Source organism: Protopterus annectens, chromosome 2.part0 (assembly GCF_019279795.1).
Source record: "Protopterus annectens isolate FY-2018-M chromosome 2.part0, PAN1.0, whole genome shotgun sequence".
Classification (NCBI taxonomy): domain Eukaryota; kingdom Metazoa; phylum Chordata; order Ceratodontiformes; family Protopteridae; genus Protopterus; species Protopterus annectens.
This window is the reverse complement of record NC_056728.1, coordinates 1,148,767,901-1,148,780,967: the sequence shown is the minus strand read 5'-3', so window position 1 is coordinate 1,148,780,967 and position 13,067 is coordinate 1,148,767,901. Positions and strand designations below refer to the sequence as shown.

At 38.8% G+C, this 13,067-nt stretch overlaps 1 protein-coding gene across 2 annotated transcripts in view; it reads left to right on the top strand.

The window, feature by feature from the left end:
• The window catches only part of COL25A1 (collagen type XXV alpha 1 chain), a 1,631,546-nt gene that overhangs the window by 1,604,267 nt on the left and 14,212 nt on the right, over positions 1 to 13,067 (top strand). The gene's annotated exons all lie outside the window — the stretch shown is intronic.

The window sequence follows — 13,067 nt, the reverse complement described above, 5'->3', positions numbered from 1 at the left end:
GCTTTAGTTCTGTCCAAGTAGAAGCGCAACTGCCTGTGTATGTCCAAAGAATGCAGAATTTTCTCACCCTTGTTCTGTGGATTTGGGTAAAAGGTAGGCAAGTGAAAGATTTGGTTGAGGGCCACACTGGACAGCACCTTAGGCATAAATGTAGGGTTTGTCCTCAGAGAAACCCTGTCTGGATGAAAAATGATGAAATGTTCCACAGCCATGAGTGCTTGTAACTCCGAGACTCGCCTTGCAGAGGTTATGGCTAGGAGCAGAGCTGTTTTCCAGGATGAGAATTTTATATCTGCTGCTGATGCTGGCTCGAAAGGAGGCAGTGTGAGTTTTTCCAAAACATAATTGAGGTCCCAGGCCGGAATTGGTGCTCTCCTTGGAGGCCTAATGTTTTTGGCCCCTCTGAGGTACTGCCTTATTAAATGATGAGGAAAGATAGGTGGTTCCGTATTGTAATGTGGAGAAATGGCAGAGGCATGAATCTTAATTGATGAAAAAGAAAGGCCTTTGTTCAGCATCTCAGTTAGGTATTGTAAAATCTGAGGAATATTTGGTACAGACGTGTCAATGCCTTGTTCCTGGTTCCAAGCACAGAATCTCTTCCATTTTTCTGCATAAGATTTTCTGGTACTGGGCCTCCTGGTCTCCAAGATAACATCCATAACAGCTTTTGAAAGAGGAGTGTTCTGAATGGCTACATTATCCGCCATGCTGCCAGATTTAAGGTCCTGAGTTGGTTGTGCAGGATCTGATTGTTTTGTTGGGTCAGCAAGTGAGAGGTTTGAGGGAATACGCATGCTGGACCTTGAGACAAGCTCTTTAGGATTGGGTACCAGTGTTGGCGTGACCAGTCTGGTGCAATCAGAATCATTTTTGGCTTCTCTTGTCTGACCTTTAGGAGTACTCTGGGAAGGAGATGCAGGGGGAGAAAGCATATACTGTTAGATTTTTCCAGCTGAATGATAGGGCGTCCACTTTCCATGCTTGCTTGTGGTAAATCCTTGTGCAAAATCTCTGCAATTGACAGTTGTGAGGGGAGGCAAATATATCTATGTCTGGGCATCCCCATTTCCTTATTATCATGCTGAAGACTTGTGGATCCAGTTTCCATTCGGGGGGATCCATGAGGTTTCTGCTTAGTTCATCTGCCAGAGTATTTGTTTTTCCTGGCAGGAATTGTGCTTGCAGGTGAACTTGAAAAGCCAATGTTGTGTCCCATAAGGTCATTGCTTGTCTGCAGAGGGGGTAGGAATGTGTACCTCCCTGCTTGTTTATGTACCACATGACCGTAGTGTTGTCTGTCTTTATTAGTAGTTGTCCTGGATGAAGCAGGTCCTTGAAAGCTGTCAGGGCATTCTGAACAGCTAGCATCTCTTTTTCATTGATGTGAACATGCATCTGGTTTGCAGGCCATGTGCCCTGAATACATTTTCCTGCCATATGGGCCCCCCAGGCATAATCTGATGTATCAGTTGTCAGTGTCTGTCTGGCTGTGGGTAACCGGAATGGCAGACCCTTGTTGTGGTGACAGGCTTCTGCCCACCATCGCAACTCCTGTTGCAGGCAGGGAATGAGTGCAATTACTGTCTCCAGGCTGTGGCAATGCTGAGTCCAAACACTTTTCAGATACCATTGTAGTTTCCTCATATGCAGTCTGGCATATGGAATTAGTAGAATGCAGGATGCCATGAAACCCAAGGCCTGCAGGATTTTCCTTGCAGATAAGTGGGTTTTTGTTGCCAATTTCTTGAAGTAAGTAGTCAGTTGTTTTTGCTTGTCTGGCGTGAGATAAGCCATCTGGGCAGTTGTATTTAAGCTTGCACCCAGGAATATTATCTCTTGAGAGGGCACTAGTTTTGATTTCTTTTCATTTACTGTGTACCCTAGGCCAATTAGTAATCTTTTTACAAATGCCAGATGCTTTAGAAGAGTGTCTTTGTTCTCTGCTTGAATTAGGCAGTCGTCCAAGTAGGGATATATTTGAATTCCTTTTTGTCTGCAAAACTCAATTACTGGTGCCAGGCATTTTGTAAAGACCCTGGGCGCAGTAGATAACCCAAAGGGCAGTGCAGAGAATTGGTAATGCACTGAGCCAGCTATGAATCTGAGGTATCTTCTGCAAGACTGTCTGATTGGGACATGCAGGTATGCCTCTTTTAGGTCCAAAGTTACGAGCCAAGCCTTCTTGCCCAGCATGGGCAGTAGCTGCTGAAGAGTCAACATCTTGAATTTTGGAACTTCCAGAAACTTATTTAGTATAGACAGGTCCAGTATTGGTCTCCAGGTTTTGTCCTTCCTGGGTACTAGGAAAAGTCTGGAGTAAAATCCTTGCCCCTGCTCTTGTTGTGGTACTTGCTGAATGGCCCTCATGTCCATGAGGGCTGTAATTTGTTTTTGTGCCTCTGCCCATTGATTGTGTGGCAGGTCTGGCATGCCCTTTGACCTTGGTAGAGTGTGAAAATGGAACCTGTAGCCTTGGGACACTATGTTCAGGACCCATTTGTCTTGGGTAACCATTTGCCAATTTGATGAAAAAAGTGCTAGTTTTCCCCCTAAGGGGGCTGTCAAAAGAAAACTGCTTGGAACTGGTAGTGGAAAGTCATTGGGACTGTTTCCTGTAAGGTTGTGATTTGTCTTCTCCGCTTTTGGAGGTAGGAGCACCCCATTGTTTAGGCCTGTATGAGCCTTGGGGCTGAGATCTGCCTCTGGGATGCCTGTATCTGCCTCTTTGTGGTCTGTCTGAGACTGGAAAGGACCATTTTTTAGAAGGCCAGTTCCTGCTAAACCTGGGTGGCTGTACCTGTAAGAAATCCTTGACTGTCTGTATGGATTTTGCTTTATCCTCCATTTTTTTCAACACCTCTTCTGCTTTAGTACCAAACAAAGTATCATGCTGTAATGGTGCATCTAATAATTTTGCTTTAACATGATCAGGCAGATTCTGTTCCTTTAACCAAGCATGCCTTCTAATAACAGAACCTGTAACAGCGGCCCTGCAAGAGGCCTCCAGTGAATCATAACCACATTGCAAAGTATGCTTTCCCACTTGTTCAGTTGCATGCAATAAATCCTGCAATTCCTTGTTCTCTGAACATTCAGTATTTGTCAACATTTTCTGTTTAAGTAGTGACATTAAATATTGCTGATATTTAAGCATATGAAATTGACAATTTAAAGCCCTTACAGCCAGGGTGGCAGAAGTGTAAACTTTTTTCCCCCATCTGTCTAGAGCCCTAGAATCCCTATCAGAGGGGACAGGGTTTTATGCAGTGGAAGCTTTAACCCCCTTGGGATGCTGAGATATAGTTTCTGGGTCAGCAGCAGGATTTTTATATAGGAATTTATGAGAATCCGGGACCCTGTAGTATCTGTCTGGCTTAGCAGGTGCAGGGGGTAAAGAGTCAGGGGACAGACCGGACTCTGAAAATACATCATCTACAATGTCTAGAACAGGTGGAATAGCAAGGGGTCTGTGCTGAGGAAGAAGCAGAAAGTCTCTGAGCCTTTTCTTAGATTCAGAATAATCTTGGCTCTCCCAGTGGAAATGCTCCCTCATAGTATGCAGTGTTTCCCCAAAAGAATAGTCCTCAGGAGGAGAGGCTGAAGAAATGGATTCTTCAGCATCAGAATCCTCATAGGGAAGCATGGAGTAATCCTGTTCAGAAGAGGAATCAGAGGAAATAGATACCTGATCAGAAGAATCATACTCTGTCTCTTGCCTAGGCCTCTTATCAGGAGGGGGATGGGAGCCCCTGATCAAAGTAATTAGGTCTTCGGCCATTTTGAGCATCTGTTTTTTAGGCATGGAAGTATGAATAGGAGAATGCTGTACTTGTTTCTTTGTCTTTAGAGCCGCTTTAATCTTTGTCTTTGAAACTGAAGATGGCTTAACATATAGTTGTGTAGGTCTGAAGACACCCGCAGAAGCCAATGCCTGCTCAGCGGCTCCGGACCCATCTGAGGGAGTGATTTCCAAGTGTCCAGTACCTTGAGTTTCCAGAGGCCCAGTTGGCTCCATGTGGGAGTCGGTAGCGGCCTGTGGCTCTGAGGTAGCGGGCACCAGGGGCTGCGAAAGCGCCTCACTGAGAACCGGCGACTGGCCTAGAAGAGGCTTCGTCATTGCTTTTGGACCTCGGATGCCTATCCTTGTCCTTGTCCTTGCATTTTTTGTAAACTCCAGTTGTCGGCTGTTCCAACGGCATTATATAATTAAATCTTTGGCCAAAGTAATGAAATGCAAAATCGAACCGGCGCTTGATAGTGCGTTGGTTAAATCTAGCACAAAACCGACAGCTAGCAACGTTGTGATCAGGCCCTAGGCAAGGAATACAGTAAGAGTGAAAATCCTTATGAGGTATTTGCTTCCCACAAGAAATACAATTGTTAACTTTTTCTGACATCAGTCTGGAACAAGAAAAAAGTTTCCCCAACGGGGTACTTAACTTTAATGAAGACTTTGGTTCTGAAATTCAGATTTGAAAATCTCAGGAGTCGGACGACCAGCACTTGTGAACTGCTTTTGCTTCTGGCACCGCACGGCAAGAAAGACTGAAGAAAATGGTGTTAGCCGCATCTTTTATACCCCTGGCGCACTGACGTCAGGGAAGAGGCGACAGCAACCGACACTGGACCTAGACTTTGGAATTCTGGCCGACTGCGGGTAGCCTTCCAGCAGGATAACCCAAGAGTAATGACTGCAACAGTGAAACACGATGAACCTGCAGAGCTGACATTTGGTGCAAGGTATAGTTCCACTATTATTTCCAGTTGCTGTCATAATTTGATCTCTGGGGTAGCAGAGTTGCCTCCTTAATGATTTCTTATTTTTTGAACGTAAACTGTGGACTTCTTCCAATCAAACTACAAATGTTTTCATCTGAAGTTAGAATGTTCCAATGACTATTTATGATGTTAGTATATTGTCTTATATTTCTTGAATAACTAAAGCACATCTTTAATTCTGGTGTGATCTTGCTGGACTTACCTTGGTATTGTTTTCTTGCTGGACTTACCTTGGTATTGTTTTCTTGCTGGTTTTACCTTGGAATTGTTTTCTTGCTGGACTTACCTTGGTATTGTTTTCTTGCTGGACTTACCTTGGTATTGTTTTCTTGCTGGTTTTACCTTGGAATTGTTTTCTTGCTGGACTTACCTTGGTATTGTTTTCTTGCTGGTTTTACCTTGGAATTGTTTTCTTGCTGGACTTACCTTGGTATTGTTTTCTTGCTGGACTTACCTTGGTATTGTTTTCTTGCTGGAATTTGAACTGTGGTTGTTACTGAGGTACCTGGTCACCGTTGGAATTGTTTTTCATTTTCTTTGCTGGTTTTACTATTTTTCCTATGGACCCAGGGAAATGGCTACAGGTATGCAGGCTGAGATAGAGAATATTGAGCTGGAATATAATCCTGTACCTGATACAAAATGGACTTACTGTAATGTTAATCAATTCCTCTCTAAGGTGAGCGAGAAAACTAATCCCTTTTTAACAGTGAAACTGTGTTTGAAGGAGATGATGTAGAGAATATAGACTATGTGGCACTGAAAAGTGAACTATTTTCTCTGGAAAAAGACTTGCTCAAATTAAAGAGAGTACAATTCGAGAAATACCACTTACAAACTTGTATCACTGAGAACATTGTACCTAGGGGGCTCAGGATCCTTAAGATGCCTGCCCAAACAGACTGTGACTCTACTTTGCTGTGTGAATGGTAAAAACTGAATTTACAAACTAGTATTGGTACTTGAAATTATTATCAATGGCTGCTGAAAAAGAAGAAATGAAACTTTTGCCTCAAATCAAGAATAAATATCTTGATTTATGCAGAAAATATGACCCTGATTTGACTGTGAAATACATCAATGACATGCTAGAGAACGTCCTTGTGTATAGTCGTAAATTGACACAAACTAAACTCAAAAAAATTACAAAGGGACAGACTAGATTATTCGCAGGGCCATGTATTTATGTGGCCGAGATACACAAATAACAACAATAGTAGTAACACCAAGGGTTTGGCAGCAGCCGCTACTATTTCTTCTTCTAATAATATTAATTCTAAGGATATAACCAATGAGGGGAATATGTCTGTACCAATGACCAACCGGAATTGCAATATGATACAGGAAACAATGGAAGGACGGAACCTAACAGCAGTCAAGTTAGGTTGTAACACGATAGCCACTGAGAAGCCAGCCACCAGGACAACAGCTTTTAAGAATAAAACTATTATTACTGAAGCTCAAGTACATTGAGCAACGAATTGCTGCATTTCTGATGGCAGCGAGATTGAAGATGTTCAACATCACATCACCAATTCTTTTTTAGGACATTCGAGCACCCTTGCCGTAAACTTCCCTCTCCCTATGAGAGTGAGATCTACAAGCCGAGGCAGGGGCGGATTGAATTCAGCGCAATCGAGAGGGAGAAGCACAACGAGGAACAAACGGAAATATACAGATGGAACGGTAAGTCTGTTTACTATCAAGAAAGCTTTTCTGAAAAGCAAGAACTGATTGTTAATTTATCTCCTTATGTGCTATCTGAACATGAAAGCGGTGTGCTACGTAAAGGACTTTCGTTTATTCCAGCTTTAGACTCTGATATCACAGACATTGTCATTGATATTAAGCTATTCTCTAGAAACTTGATGTTAAAGGTTTTATACGCTAATAACGCTTCTGATAATGATTGCATTTTTAAAAAACCTAGCTTTTTTATGCCTACATTGAGCCCTTTAATTTCTGCATTTGAGCAAGTCTGTATAGATGATGCATACAAGGTTTTTCATGAACAGAAAAAGAAATATTATAAGAAGTGGTATAACGTATCCAAAGATGAAAGTGTAGGATTAAAAGGTTTACAGACTAATACATCTATAATGATACGACCTGCAGATAAGGGAGGGCAAATTGTAATTTTAGATAGAATAGATTATGATAAAAGAATGTTTTTGTTATTAAGTGACAGTACTTTTTATAAGGTTATTAATATGACACAAGTGAGCAAGATGGTTGCTACAGTATATAATAGAATAAGGGAAATGGCCAGCATGGACCTTACTGATGAAGGTTTACTTAATTATTTTCTTATATTTAAACCTACAATCCCTATAATCCAGGGTCTACCAAAAATACACAAGAACAAGGAGAATCCCCTTATGAGACCCATTGTTGCAGGCAGAAATTGGTGCACAGAATCTATTTCCATTTTTGTTGAAAAATTTTTGAGAAAACTTGGAAAATTCTAACCATATTCTCAAGGATACTGAACAGTTTGTCAGGGATTTGTACAGATTTACCTGTGAAAGAGAACAACAGGATGGGTTGAAAAGGACATTATTGGTTACTCTAGATGTTGTGTCACTTTTCACTGTTATTCCGAATGAATATCGGATCCAGAGTATTGTCAAATTAATGTCTGATACACAAAAATATGATAGTAACACAGATAATTTGATTCAAATTCTTTTGAATTTAGTTTTAGAAAATAATATATTTACGTTTAGGGACAAGGTATACTTACAATGTAATGGGGTAGCCATGGGAACATCATGTGCTAACAGTTATGCTAATGCAGTAATGTTAAAATGGGAACAGGAAAATATACTTACAAGCAAGTTTAAAGATCAGGTTCTGTTCTTCCGCAGATTTGTGGATGGCAATAGGTCAACTTAAGTTATTTTTTAAACATGTCCCAAATAGTATAAAAACATGTACTTTATTCAATACAAGTGCACACGGTAAGCGCTTTCACTAAATGAGCTTTACTAAATGAGACCATATACCAGCACCATAAAACAAAGGCCTTTTTACTACAATTCAAAATCTAATAGCCCAATCAGAGCCTAAGAAATTGTTAACTAACATAATGAATCAATTAACTATGCTACTACCTTAAAGAAATAACACTAGAAAATACATGAAATGCATATATCTAAATAAATGAACGACTTATAAACATCACTTAATATGTCTAAGCAAGCAACTAAATATAAACATATGCAAACATATAGATAAAATAATATAGCACAACTCTACATAATGCAATCTCTAAAAACAATAACAATAGTAAAAAAATCAACTATTAATAAATATAAGATAAAATAAAATAAAATATGTATGTATATATACATTTCATTTTTGTATCCTTTATTTTTTTAAAAGAGGTTTTATAGAATCCCTCTCATTTAAGCCACTGCCCCTATCTGCCCTAAGAGTAATAATCCATTTATTCTCCCTAAATTCAGTATGATTCCTAATATCACCTTTTCTGATACTGGGACTAATGACCTCAATGACCCTAAATAAGAAATAAGGACTGTCATCAAAACTACTAACATGTTTCGCAAAAATTGGCCTAGTTTGCAAATAGATGAGGACATAAAAGGAATTGTAGGTGAATATCCAAAATTTTTGTATCGGAATCAAAAAAATTTGAAAAGGTTGTTGTGCCATCAGAATACCCCAATAACATTTAATAGCCAAGGCAATACAAATCCCTGTGGTGATTGTAATTTTTGCTCATATATTGAGACTCAAGAGAAATGTTGTCATCCGGATACACACAGGGAATTTATATTTCATGCTGTGGCCACATGTAGAACCTCGAATGTTGTATACTTGGCAGAGTGCCAAGCATGCCATTGTTTTTATGTTGGAAAGACAAATAGACCTTTTAAGGACAGGATTTGGGAACATCTATATAACATCAGGAGATTTTCCGATAATAATGCACTTGCGAAACATGTTAGTAGGTTTGATGACAGTCATTATTTCTTATTTAGGGTCATTGAGGTCATTAGTCCCAGTATCAGAAAAGGTGATATTAGGAATCATACTGAATTTAGGGAGAATAAATGGATTATTACTCTTAGGGCAGATAGGGGCAGTGGCTTAAACGAGAGGGCTTCTATAAAACTTCTTTTAAAAAAACGAAGGATACAAAAATGAAATGTATATATACATACATATTTTATTTTATTTTATCTTATATTTATTAATAGTTGATTTTTTTACTATTTTTTACTATTGTTATTGTTTTTAGAGATTGCATTATGTAGAGTTGTGCTATATTATTTTATCTATATGTTTGCATATGTTTATATTTAGTTGCTTGCTTAGATATATTAAGTGATGTTTATAAGTCTTTCATTTATTTAGATATATGCATTTCATGTATTTTCTATTGTTATTTCTTTAAGGTAGCAGCATAGTTAATTGATTCATTATGTTAGTTAACAATTTCTTAGGCTCCGATTGGGCTATTAGATTTTGAATTGTAGTAAAAAGACCTTTGTTTTATGGTGCTGGTATATGGACTGATGAAGCTCATTTAGTGAAAGCGCTTACCGTGTGCACTTGTATCGAATAAAGTACATGTTTTTATACTATTTGGGACATCTTGATTGCTTCGTTGTATTATTTTGGCGTATTTATTGTGACTGTAATTATTACAACGAAGCATTCATCTTGTGTGTGTTCTGCTACTTCTGTTTTCAATATTTTTTAAACATATTAATAACTCAACACAATTTCTTAAATTTACTATGGATTGGTCCTACAGCAAGGTCAATTTCTTGGATGTTTCAATTCTACAAGAACTGGATTGCAAGTTAAACATCCAAATGTAGAGAAAAGAATGCCATGTTAACAGCTTATTAAGTAGAGACAGTATGCACCCTCAATATGTTTTTTAGGAATGTAGCACAAAATCAAGCATATAGAGCATCCAGATTGAATGCCAGAGAAATAGATTTTCTGGCACAACTGGATAGAACATCCAGGGAATTTACAGAAAGAGGTTAAGACCAGAATCTTATAGACCAGAGTATTAGCACAGTTAGGAAACTTAGACAGAATAGAGCTAAACCTTATTTTTCTGAACAAATTGTGGATGATACACTGAATACAAAGATCACACCAGAATTAAATATAAGACAATATACTAACATCACAAATAGTCCTTGGAACATTCTAACTTCAGATGAAAACATTTGTAGTTTGATTGGAAGACGTCCACAGTTTACGTTCAAAAATAAGAAATCATTGAGGAGGCAACTCTGCTACCCCAGAGATCAAATTATGACAGTAACTGGAGATAATAGTGGAAACATACCTTGCGCCAAATGTCAGCTCTGCAGGTTCATTGACCCAAAGATAGTCTTTCAATATCCAGATACTAGAGAGGTTTACACTTTAAAAACTAGTGCCAACTGTAATTCATCTCATGTGGTTTACCTGGCAACTTGCCAGATTTGCCACAAATTTTATGTTGGCAAAACTGATAGATATCTAAGAGACAGGATGAGGGAACACATTTACCATATAAAAAAGGGCAGTATGTTCAATGCTCTAGCAAAGCATATCAAAGAGACTAATGTACAACATACTTTTTTATTTAGAGTACTAGGTAAATGCAATGAGTTTTCAAGGGGAGGGGATATCAGAATACATACTGAGAATTTAGAAACTAAATGGATTCTGAAATTAAGAGCAAATATTGGTCATGGTTTAATGACTGTATACCATTGAAACCTGTTTTAAAGAATAGACCACTTCGAAGGTAATATTGTGTGTTTCTATTATGGTATATTTAGTTATTTATTTATGTATTTCTTAGTTGTGTAAAATTTTTTAGACAGTTACATATGTGTATATATATTCTCTTACATATTTTTACACATTTTTATACAGTATTAGTTTTTTACATTGTTGCTTATGTAGTTTGTGTTCATGCCATGGCCCTTGCCACTGTCTCTTTAAGATGATTACCATTAGAACATGCGCTGTTTCATACACCTGAAGAAGCCTTGATGGTGAAAGCGCTTGTGTTTTTACAATAAAGTTACTTCGAGAGCCTGGAGCCTTACCTTAGTATTGTTTTCTTGCTGGAATTTGAAATGTGGTTGTTACTGAGGCACCTGGTCGCCGTTGGAATTGTTTTTCATTTTCTTTCACTGCATAACACTTGTTCACATCCCTTAGTCAGCGTGTCTGTATTACAGGTGATGGTGTGTCTATATTCCACCGTGATTCCCTCACATTGAGAATTATAATGAAAGATAATGAGTTTGAACTCCTCTACCTCATAGTAATTCTCAACAAGATCTCTTATCATCTCCTTGCCGACTACAGAACCTCATCTGTAACAAGCACCGCCCATATGCAAACTATAGTCCCTCAGTATCAGACTAAAGACTGGTATTCTTGGAGATTTCAGCTACCCATTCATAAGGAAGAAAATGCACAGTACTGCAAATAAATATGCAGAATGCTTCCTAGATTTCGTCAACGCAAACTCTCTAAAACAAATAGTGCCATAACTTTCAACTGTCTTGATTTTCACAGACTGTCTAGATTTTTGCCTCCTATTTTTAGTCTCTTCCTCATACAATTTGTGGTTTTCTGACACATCATTTAGTATTGAAGTCACTAAATAATGACAGACGTTTGAGTTTCAGACTTTGTATCCTTCAAGAAATGCATGCTAACACAAAATCTTTTATTCAAACAACATCCTAAGTTTATAAGAGTTTCCCTAATTTTAGGCCTTTGCCCCCCCCCCAATTGTTTTTGGCTTTGTCCATATTTCTGTTGCCAAGAGGTTGAGAGGTATGAAACCTACAGTTCCCTACTAGGGGCTCAAACTTACTGGACGTGTTTCTCACAAATACAGCCCCATTATACCTGTAGTTATTCCATCACTGGTCAAATCTGACCACCATTCAGTAGTATACATCATGAGGACTCAAACCAACTTACCCACAAACCCAGCTGTCTTTAGAGCTTTCTCATACTTACTACAACAAACTGATGACCTAAAGCAGCCCCCCCCCCCCGCCCGAGGACACCATATCCAATGACGCTGTATTGGCAGAGTTTATATTCACACTTCTACAATGGGTTCAAGACATTGGTCCCAGTTCAACACAAATACAATGAGAAGTTTAAGAACATGCATCTGTGGTGGAATCCTAGTATAGGCAAGCTATATGCACTGAGGAATAAAGTGAAAATCCTACACTCCAAAAGTGAACCCAAGAGGTTAAAGAAAGAAGTTAGGTGCAAAATCAAATCTATTAAGGTTAAGTATGAACTAAACATTGCCACATCTGTCAAAGTTAACAAAGGCCTTTTTCAAATATGTTAGAAATCTTAGGAACAATGCCCAGCATTACAGTGAACTGGTGCATAGCAATAGCACCCACTCAGCCCCTAACAACACAGCCAACATCAATCAAAATAAATGTAAACCCTTATGTAACCCACTAGATAGAAAACTGTCTAACTGGCAGAACCCAGACAATTAGGACTGAGGGCACAATCTCCTCAAAAAAAATGTTACTGATGGGGTCCTCCAAAACTTTATATTAGGGCTGCTCCTGTTTGGTACTTACTTCTCTCATGTCAAAGCTGATGTCATTGGTGTTTGGCTCACCAAGTTTGCAGATGATTGCAAACTTGAAAATATCATCAACTCTCCAGAGGGCTACTATGTATAAACCTATGGTGTCAGGATCACAGTCCAAAACTAAATGCTAAAATGTGTAAATGCTAAAATGCCCTTTGGAAAATATGAGCACTCATAAACAACACGGTTATTAGTGAAAGTCACTTTTGTACACAATGGACTCTCCTTTGACACCATACTGTCATTAAAAACCCTTCTATATAGCCCAGCTAATTACAAAAGGCACATCTTCTAAGTTCAAGGATGTTATCATCCCTCCCTACTCTTCCATTATTAGACACATTATTAATGCTCCATTTGATATGTATGTGTCCAAACACATGATCCAATATGAAAACCTTAAAGTTTCCTCTTTAAGATAATCAAGGGCCTGCATTCCATGAGCTTTGGAGAATTCATTAAAGTCTGACTCATTTTTCCACCTCATTGAAATTCCTACAAGATGATGTCTGCCTAGCGTATAAGACCTCAAATGATCCAGTCTTGTGTGACCTCCTACACCTTCCTGCAAACTGCAATACCATGAACACCTGCACAAGAACCCTAACCCTCCACATCAGCATACAAAGAACCTGCTAACAGGATGGATACCTCA